The sequence below is a fragment of the Neovison vison genome, chromosome 13 (assembly GCF_020171115.1).
Source record: "Neovison vison isolate M4711 chromosome 13, ASM_NN_V1, whole genome shotgun sequence".
In the NCBI taxonomy this organism is placed as follows: domain Eukaryota; kingdom Metazoa; phylum Chordata; class Mammalia; order Carnivora; family Mustelidae; genus Neogale; species Neogale vison.
This window is the reverse complement of record NC_058103.1, coordinates 129404847-129414421: the sequence shown is the minus strand read 5'-3', so window position 1 is coordinate 129414421 and position 9575 is coordinate 129404847. Positions and strand designations below refer to the sequence as shown.

Sequence of the window (9575 nt, the reverse complement as noted above, 5' to 3'; positions counted from 1 at the left end):
TACTCTATGGAGTATTATGCCTCCATCAGAAAGGATGAATACCCAACTTTTGTAGCAACATGGACGGGACTGGAAGAGATTATGCTGAGTGAAATAAGTCAAGCAGAGAGAGTCAATTATCATATGGTTTCACTTATTTGTGGAGCATAACAAATAGCATGGAGGACAAGGGGTGTTAGAGAGGAGTAGGGAATTTGGGTAAATTGGAAGGGGAGGTGAACCATGAGAGACTATGGACTCTGAAAAACAATCTGAGGGGTTTGATGTGGCGGTGGGGTGGGAGGTTGGGGTACCAGGTGGTGGGTATTATAGAGGGCACGGCTTGCATGGAGCACTGGGTGTGGTGAAAAAATAATGAATAATGTTTTTCTGAAAATAAATAAATTGGAAAAAATTTTAAAAATAAAAAATAGGGACGCCTGGGTGGCTCAGTTGGTTGGGCAGCTGCCTTCGGCTCAGGTCATGATCCCAGCGTCCTGGGATCGAGTCCCACATCGGGCTCCTTGCTCTGCAGGGAGCCTGCTTCTCCCTCTGCCTCTGCCTGCCACTCTGTCTGCCTGTGCTTGCTCTCTCGCCCTCTCTCTCTGATACATAAATAAATAAAATCTAAAAAATAAAATAAAAAATAAAAACAAAACAAAAACAAAAAGAAGACATGGTCCATATATACAGTGGAGTATTATGCCTCTATCAGAAAGGAAGAATACCAATTTTTGTATCAACATGGACAGGACTGGAGGAGATTGTGCTAAGTGAAATAAGTCAGGCAGAAAGAGTCCATTATCATATGGTTTCACTTATTTGTGGAGCATAAGGAATAACATGGAGGACATGGGGAGATGGAGAGGAGAAGGGAGTTGGGGAAAATTGGAGGGGGAGACTAACCATGAGAGACTATGGACTCTGAGAGAAAAACTGAGGGTTTTGGAGGGGAGAGGGGTGGAAGGTTGGGTGAGCCTGGTGGTGGGTATTATGGAGGTCACGTATTGCATCGAGTACTGGGTGTGGTGCATAAACAATGAATCTTGGAACACTGAAAAGAAATTTAAATAAATAAATAATTTTTAAAAAGATGTGATCTGTGTGTGTGTGTGTGTGTGTATACACACATATATACACAATGGAATATTATTCAGCCATCAAAAAAGATGAATATTTATTATTTACATCGAATTGAATGGAACTTGAGGGTATAATGCTGAGTAAAATAAGTCACTCAGACAGACAATTATCATGTTTTCACTCATATGTGGAATATAAGAAATAGCACCATGGATCAGAGAGTAAGGGAGGAAAAACTGAATGAAAGTCATCAAAGAGGGAGACAGACCATGAGAGACCCTTTTAACTATAGGAAACATACTTAGGATTGCTGTAGGGGAGGTGGGTTTGGGTAATGGGCATTAAGGAGGGCACATGATATGATGAGCACTGGGTGTTACGTATTATTGAACACTACATCTATATAGCATTGGGTGCTATATTTTTTTTCCAATTTATTTATTTTCAGAAAAACAGTATTCATTATTTTTTCACCACACCCAGTGCTCCATGCAAGCCGTGCCCTCTATAATACCCACCACCTGGTACCCCAACCTCCCACCCCCATATTTTTGAACACTACATTTGAAACTAATGATGTTGGATATGTTGGATAATTGATTTAAAGTTTAAAAATAATTAAGAAAATAAAAACATCTTCTGTGTCTCTCACCCTGACCACCCTGCTATTTTTCCATATACCACAGGCCACAAATAATTACAAATCCAGGGGGCAAAGCTGACATGTCCAATTTGGAGCCAGTAGGCAGGAGGGAAATGAGGACTGATGAAAGAGTTATGGACAAATATAGTCCACTGTGGGGTTGAAGTTCGTCACTATAAAGAAAGAAGCAACAATGACAAAGGCCAGAAATAGGAGGTTGTTATAGAGATGGAAAATGTTGTAGCTTCATAACTGGTAACTTTGTTCTTCTTCCACAAGATTCTTTCATCCTGTTTCTTTTGAGACATCTTTCTTTAATCATCTTCAGAAAGTTTTTGAGTCACTTCTTTGGAAACAGCATCCTTCCTCTTTTGTGCTACTTTGTGTTTGAGAATAAATTTCACATTTTTGTCTGCAAAGGCTACCAAATAAGTGCTTACTAGGATCATCACACTATAGAGAACAGCAGACTGACTAGGATCCATATGCCATGTTCACCAAGATAACTGGCCAGGGATGGTAGACATGATGAATGTATTCCCAAAAAAAGAGCACTGAGGACATGGCCAAATCCTGCAGGAGCAGGGCCTCCTTGGATTGATGCTTGGAACCACCTTTGGAAACCATGGTGCAGTTGAGGCATGAGCCTGGAAGCTCTTATGATTTTAGTAACATTTTCTTTTCTCCAATTTACCTTATTGTAGAATACAGTATACAATACATATAACATATGAAATATGATTAATCAACTATTTGTGTTATTTGCTAAGGCTTCTGATCAATAGTCAGCTATTAGTAGTTGTTGGGTAATCAAAAGTTATATTGGGATTTTCAATTGTGTGGGAACCAGAAACCCTAGCCTCCAGATTGTTCAAGGGTCAACTGTATGTGCTATTGGCATAATTTTATAGTATAGTTTTGCTGGGGAATACATAGAAGTTGAATAGCATTGGAGAAAATGGAATCCACTAGATGTGCAAGGAGTCAAGTTGAATAGTACATGTTGGCTGTGCAAGGAGTGATAGCTAAATGATACAGAATGGTTCTGAATAGAGTGGCTGAATCACAAGCAAGTTTGAGGGGCATGGTTTTTAGTTGGGAAATTGTTGATGAACAGTAATTGGAAGTCAATGGTACAGTCTACCTGGGTATAAGTCGAATAGCACAGAGGTGGGCATCAAAGGGAAATTGCAGTGAGTACAATGGGTGGGCAAGGAAAAGAGGGTTAAATGGCACCAACAAGGGTGTGCATGAAGTGTATGTTGGATAGTGCAGATGAATGAGCAAGAGGTGACTACTGAATCACACACAGTAGGAATGCAAGACTGATATCTGAATGAATGGCAGCAGGTGTGCAAGATGCAGACATCGGGGGGTGCCTGGGTGGTTCTGTCCTTAAGTGTCAGCCTTCAGCTCAAGTCATGATCCCAGGGTCCTAAGATCAAGTCCCACATCGGGCTCTCTGCTTGGCGGGAAGCCTGCTTCTCCCTCTCCCACTCCCCCTGCTTGTGTTGTCTTTCTCTGTCAAATAAATAAAATATTTAATAAATGCAGACATCGGTCATTGCCAATTGGTATTCAGACAGTGATTTTGAGTCAACATAGCACAGGTACTGAAAGTGAAAGTTGAGTCCAAGAAGCGGACTGTTTGAAGTAAATCTTCAAACAGCTAAAAGACAGTGTGCAATGGCTGGAAATGTGATGGCTCATAATGGGCATAAAGCATATAAACTGAATAACACAATTCATGAGCAAATTATTAGGTGCCTGGAACATCTATATGTGCAAGGAGTCAGGTTAGGATGATGTAGAATGGGTGAGCAAAGAGTTATTTCTCTGTAAATTGTAATTGAAAGGTACAGTGTGTAGGAAAAGTATGGAAATGGAGAAAACAGCCTGGCTGTGCAACAGGTGCAAGGTGAATTCTACAGAGGGGCTCCAGCAGGTGGGTCTTGGGGTGGAGGGTTTGGGATGTCATCCTAGGGATATAGCCTTATGCTGCAAAAAGCCATGCTAGAGTTTGGTCAAGTTTCTTAGTTCAGGGGTTTAGAGGGAATTGTTATGTGCTGAGAGTTCTGCAGTCTTCACCCCCCAGGGCCTCCCAAAATACTCTGTTTCTACCAACACAGAGGTGAGTGGGCCCCATGCAGGCATGTGATTGGGCTTGGAAATTCCATGACAAATTCCATGCTCACCCCTCCCTATCCAGATCATTCCAATGCTCTAGGAAATGTTTTTTGAGGTACGGCCAATCCTGGAAGTGGGAAGCTGGTACCCAGACACCCCTTCCAGGCCTCCCTGCCTGGTCCAGAAATGGACCTGGAAACATTTTCTAGATGGGCATGTGATGACAGGAGTCCATGCAGGACTATGGCCAGATTACTGACCACTCCACAGATGTCTCTGGCTGGACACTCCAGAGATCTGAAAAATATTTATTTTTTAAATTTTTATTTATTTTAAGATTTCTTTTCAGTATTCCAGAATTCATTGTTTATGCACCACACCCAGTGTTCCATGCCCTCCATAATACCCACCACCAGGCTCACCCAACCTCCCACACCCCCAACCCTCCAAAACCTTCAGATTGTTTTTCAGGGTCCACAGTCTCTCATGGTTTGCCTCCCCCTCCAATTTCCTCCAACTCCCTTCTCTCCATCTCTCCATGTCCTCTGTGTTATTTCTTATGCACCATAAATAAGGGAAACCATATGATAATTAATTCTCTCTGCTTGACTTATTTCACTCAGAATAATCTCTTCCAGTCCCATCTATGTTGATACAAAAGTTGGATATTCATCCTTTTTGATGGAGGCATAATACTCCACTGGATATATGGACCTCATCTTCCTTATCCATTCATCCATTGAAGGGCATCTTGGTTCTTTCCATAGTTCCACAGCTATGAACATTGGCCTTTCTTTTCACTATATCTGTATCTTTGTGGTAAATACCCAGTAGTGCAATTGCAGGGTCATAGAGAAGCTCTATTTTTAATTTCTTAAGGAATCTCCACACTGTTTTCCAAAGTGGCCGTACCAACTTGCATTCCCACCAAGAGTGTAAGAGGGTTCCCCTTTCTCCACATCCTCTCTGACACATGTTTCCTGTGTTGTTAATTATGGCTGTTCTAACTGGTGTTAGGTGGTATCTCAATGTGGTTTTGATTTGAATCTCCCTGATGGCTAGTGATGACGAACATTTTGAAAAATATTTAGAAGGCACATCAGACCACCTAAACACACCCAGGACTATGACCAAGACCATGCTATCACTGGGCCTCCTTGTCAATCCCAGGCTGATCTCTTCTTCAAAATGGGACTTAAAAAATATACAAGAGCCCTATCTGGTAGCCAGGCCTCTCAGAGGACTGTGTTTGGGTTCCTGCACCATCCCATGGCATCCCTACCCAGTGCAACCTACAGGACTCAGAAATGTTTTCCACAGGCACAATGAGTACCCACACTTGACCGTGGTCAGGACACTTTCACAAGGCTCTCTATGCACCGAAGCCAGGCTGGGTCTCCAAAGAGAGCTTAAGAAATGTGTTGTGTGGTACTTCCAATGACTGGCCCTACACAAGATCTCAGTAAGCCTGAAGGGCCATCTTAGAGTGTATCTGACCTGTCTGTAGTGCTCCCTTCTCTGGTGAAAGACATGAAAATATGTGGGGGGGCTACATGTGGCAAGTAGTCCCACATGGGAAACTGCCAGGCCTGGGATCCCCTTTTTGGTTCTCATTGGCTCCCCATCTTTCAGGTGGCACTTAGGAATGTTTTGGGAGTGCCTTATATGACTGGGTCCCATGCAGGGCCACAGCTGGGCCATAGGAACCCACTTAAATCCTCTCTGGCCAGCTTGGATCAATCTGTGTTTTCAAGGGGCACCTGGCAACCATGGCCAGGACCAAGATGCCCTGCTGTGGCCCCCATGTCAGTCACAGGCTCATGTCCACCTCGAGAGAGGACATAGATAATATTTCTGGGGGAACAACCTAGACTTCATATGAGGTACCCTCCCTGGACATCTCTTACTGGCCCAGCCAGTACCCATATCCTCCCAGAGGGATATCCAGATGCCATCCCATGACCACACAGGACCAGGGCATGATCCTCAGTGCCTTCTCAGACTTGAAAAAGTCTGAGTCTTGGTATGTTGTCAAGTCTACCTTCTTGGTAGGTTGTTTCCATCTCAGGCACTGGAAGTGGGTTGAGAAATATTCTTGGGAGGCATCTCTTTACTTTATAGGAATAAGCTCAAGCAGCTTATTTATTTATTCTAAATTCTCTAAGCTAGGGTAACTGGGACAGAAGATAGAATTAGTGATCTGGAGGACAAACAGATAGAGAGAAAGGATCAAGAGGAAGCCTAGAACAAACAGCATAGAAGCCATGAAAACAGAATCAGGGAAATAAATGATGCCATGAAACATTCCAACATCAGAACTATTGGAATCCCTGAAGAGGAGGAGAAAGAAAGAAGTCTAGAAGATATAGTGGAACAAGTTCTTCATGAAAAATTTTCCAATCTTGAGAATGGACCAGCATTCAGGTACTAGAGGCCGAAAGGTCTCCACCCAAGATTATACATTCCAAAAAAACATCAAGGTACTTGATAGTCAAATTGAGAAATCAAAATTGTAGGTATAATCTCTTGAAAGCCGCTAGGACAAAGAGGCTCCTTACCTACAGAGGAAAGCCCATCAGAATAATGTCAGACCTGTCCACAGAGACCTCGCAAGCCAGAAAGGGCTGGCAAGATATATTCAGGGCATTAAATGAGAAGAAGATGCAGCCAAGAATACTTAATCCAGCAAGACTGACATACAAAATGGATGGAGAGATAAAGAGTTTCCAAGACCAGCAAGGCTTAAAAGACTACGCAACCACCAAGCTGACACTGCAGGAAATATTAAGGAGGGTTCTATAAAAGAGGAAAAATCCTAAGAATAGCATTGAACAGAAATAAAGAGACAATCTAGAGAAAGAAAGACTTCAAAGGTAACACGATGTCAATAAAAACATATCTATCAGTAATCACTCTCAATGTGAATGGCCTAAATGTACCCATAAAACGGCACAGGGTTGCAGACTAGATAAAACGACAGGACCCATCCATATGTTGTCTACAAGAGACCAATTTTGAACCTAAAGATACACCCAAACTGAAAGTGAAGGGATGGAGAAGCATCTTTCAAGACAATGGGCCTCAAAAGAAGGCTGGGGTAGTGATTCTCATATCAGATAAGTTAGATTTTAAACTAAAGACTGTAGTCAGAGATACAGAAGGACACTACATCATTCTGAAGGGGACTATCTACCACGATGATCTAACAATTGTAAATATCTATGCCCCCAATATGGGAGCAGCCAATTACATAAGAAAACTGTTAATCAAGATAAAGAGTCATATTGATATGAATACACTAATAGTAGGAGATCTTAACACAGCTCTCAGAAATAGATCATCAAAGCAGAAAATCAATAAAGAAACAAGAGCCTGAATGACACATTGGACCAGGTGGACCACATAGATATATACAGAACATTCCACTCTAAAACAACAGAATACTCATACGTACATAGCCATCCAAGCCTCTCTCAAAAAAAGTGAAAAATCCAGAACACATCGGCTGTCTCTACACCTTAAAGAACTGGAGGAACAACAACAAATCAAACCTACTCCACACATAAGAAGAGAAATAATCAAGATTAGAGTTGAGATCAATGAGGTAGAAAGCACAGATACAGTAGAACATATCAATGAAACTAGAAGCTGGTTTTTTGAAAGAATCAATAAGATTGATAAACCACTGGCCACACTAATCTAAAAGAAAAGACAGAAAGCCCAAATTCATAAAATTATGAATGAAAAGGGAGAGATCACAATGAACACCAAGGAAGTAGACACAATCATCAGAAGTTATTATCAACAGTTATATGCCAATAAGCTTAGCAACCTAGATGAAATGGATGCATTCCTGGAAAACTATAAACTCCCCAAATTGAACGAGGAAGAAACTGACATCCTGAATAGACCGATATCTAATAACGAGATTGAAGCAGTGATCAAAAACCTCCCAAAAAACAAGAGCCCAGGACCTGACGGATTCCCTGGGGAATTCTACCAAACCTTCAAAGAAGAAATAACACCTATTCTCCTGAAGCTGTTTCAAAAAATTGAAGCAGAAGGAAAACTTCCTGACTCTTTCTATGAAGCCAGCATTACCCTGATCCCCAAACCAGGCAAAGACCCTACCAAAAAAAAAGAATTTCAGACCAATATCACTGATGGATATGGAGGCTAAGCTTCTCAACAAGATCCTAGCAAACAGGATCCAACAGCACATTAAAAGAATATCCACCATACCAGCTGGGATTCATCCCTGGGCTACAAGGATGGTTCAACATTCGCAAATCAATCAATCTGATAGAACAAATTAATAAGAAAAGAGAGAACAACCACATGGTCCTCTCAATTGATGCAGAAAAAACATTTGACAAAATCCAGCATCCGTTCCTGATTAAAACGCTTCAAAGTATAGAGATAGAGGGAACATTCCTGAACTTCATCAAATCTATCGATGAAAGACACACAGCAAATATCATCCTCAATGGGAAAAAGCTCGCAGCCTTCCCGTTGAGATCAGGAACAAGACAAGGATGCCCACTTTCACCACTCTTGTTCAACATAGTATTAGAAGTCCTAGCAACAGCAATCAGACAACAGAGAGAAATAAAAGGTATCCAAATTGGCAATGAAGAAGTCAAACTCTCTCTCTTCGCAGATGACATGATTCTTTATATGGAAAACCCAAAGACTCCACCCCCAAACTACTAGAACTCCTACAGCAATTCAGCAACGTGGCAGGATACAAAGTCAATGTGCAGAAATCAGTGACTTTCTTATACACTAACAATGAAAATACAGAAAGGGAAATTAGAGAATCGATTCCATTGACTACAGCACCAAGAACCATAAGATACCTGGGAATAAACCAAACCAAAGAGGTAAAGGATATGTACTCGAGGAACTACAAAACACTCATGAAAGAAATTGAAGAAGACACAAAAAGATGGAAGACCATTCCATGCTCTTGGATCGGAAGAATAAACATTGTTAAAATGTCTATACTGCCTAGAGCAATCTATACTTTTAATGCCATTCCGATCAAAATTCCACCGGCATTCTTCAAAGAGCTGGAGCAAATAATCCTAAAATTTGTATGGAATCAGAAGAGACCCCGAATCGCTAAGGAAATGTTGAAAAACAAAAATAAAGCTGGGGGCATCATGTTACCTGATTTCAAGCTTTATTACAAAGCTGTGATCACCAAGACAGCATGGTACTGGCATAAAAACAGACACATAGATCAGTGGAACAGAGTAGAGAGCCCAGATATGGACCCTCAACTCTATGGTCAATTAATCTTCGACAAAACAGGAAAAAATATACAGTGGAAAAAAGACAGTCTCTTCAATAAATGGTGCTGGGAAAACTGGACAGCTATATGTAGAAGAATGAAACTCGACCATTCTCTTACACCGTACACAAAGATCAACTCAAAATGGATAAAAGACCTCAACATGAGACAGGAATCCATCAGAATCCTAGAGGAGAACATAGGCAGTAATCTCTTTGATATCAGCCACAGAAACTTCTTTCAAGATATGTCTCCAAAGGCAAAGGAAACAAAAGCGAAGATGAACTTTTGGGACTTCATCAAAATCAAAAGGTTCTGCTCAGCAAAGGAAACAGTCAAGAAAACAAATAGGCAACCCAAGGAATGGGAGAAGATATTTGCAAATGACAGTACAGACAAAAGGTTGACATCCAGGATCTATAATGAACTCCTCAAACTCAACACACA

General features: G+C 41.3%; 1 pseudogene; it reads right to left on the bottom strand.

Annotated features, from left to right (window-relative positions):
- Window positions 1-1727: 1727 nt before the first annotated feature.
- LOC122894673 lies at window positions 1728-2332 on the bottom strand (annotated as a pseudogene).
- Window positions 2333-9575: the final 7243 nt, after the last annotated feature.